Source organism: Malurus melanocephalus, unplaced genomic scaffold (genome assembly GCF_030028575.1).
Source record: "Malurus melanocephalus ecotype Western Australia unplaced genomic scaffold, MMel_1.1 scaffold_1611, whole genome shotgun sequence".
In the NCBI taxonomy this organism is placed as follows: domain Eukaryota; kingdom Metazoa; phylum Chordata; class Aves; order Passeriformes; family Maluridae; genus Malurus; species Malurus melanocephalus.
The window spans coordinates 1-1,202 of record NW_026624843.1 but is presented as its reverse complement, the minus strand read 5'-3'; positions in this window follow the sequence as shown (position 1 = coordinate 1,202).

Here is a 1,202-nt window from a genome sequence, read left to right as displayed (position 1 = left end):
GGGAAAGGGATGGGAAAGGGATGGGAAAGGGGTGGGAAAGGGGTGGGAAAGGGGTGGGAAAAGGACGGGAAAGGGGATGGAAAAAGGATCGGGGGGCTCAGCACTGCCCCGGGGTCTCACCTGGGGGGCGCAGGGAAGGGTTCGGATGTTCCTCTGGCAGGGAGGAGATCTGGAAACAGAGGGACACCCCGATGAGGGTGACACAGTTGGGACACTCCGGTGAGGGTGGCACTGCTGGGACACCCCGGTGAGGGTGACACAGTCGGGACACCCCGGTGAGGATGGCACAGTCGGGACACTCCGGTGAGGGTGACACATTTGGGACACCCCGGTGAGGGTGGCACAGTCGGGACACTCTGGTGAGGGTGGCACATTTGGGACACCCCGGTGAGGATGGCACAGTCGGGACACTCCGGTGAGGGTGGCACAGTCGGGACACCCCGGTGAGGGTGGCACAGTCGGGACACCCCGATGAGGGTGGCACAGTTGGGACACCCCAGTGAGGGTGACACAGTTGGGACACCCCGGTGAGGGTGACACAGTTGGGACACCCCGGTGAGGGTGACACAGCTCGGACACCCTGGGGCGCTGCCCAGTCAAACTGGGACCCCGTATTATTCCCCTGCACCCCCTGTGTGTTCCCATGAACCCCCCGAGTGTCCCCCCGTGTCCCCCTGCACAGTTTGGAGCCCCAGGAGTGCATTTTTCAGCCTCACCTCCTCCAGGTAGGAGCCCTGGGTGGGTGCCCGCAGCTGCAGGCGGCGTGGGGCGCCCGGGGTGCTGTAGGTGGGCTCCAGGGACACGTCCAGGGACAGGGGCTGGCAGCTCCAGTGCTCCAGGGACAGATGTTGGGGTGCCAGGGGTGCCGAGCAGCCGCTGCCCTGCACCGGGGCTGGCTGCCCGTGGCTCTGCAGGAACTGCAACAAAACCCAGCCCGGGTGAGAGCCCGGCTGTGGGGAACGGGGAAAAAGCGAGGTGGGGCTCCCCTCCTGGAGCCCAGCCCTCCCGGCAGCCAAAATAGGGTTTGGTGTTTGTGCCCTCCCCGTAAATTCTGCTCCATTCCCATCCCAAATGCCTCAGATGTGACGGAGAGCGGCCACGGGTGATTCCCGCTGGTTTTTAGGTGTGGTGGAAGCTGGGAAAAACCGAAGGCAGGAGGATAAAACCCACCCAAGGGCTGCAGGAGGGTGAGGAACGAGCAG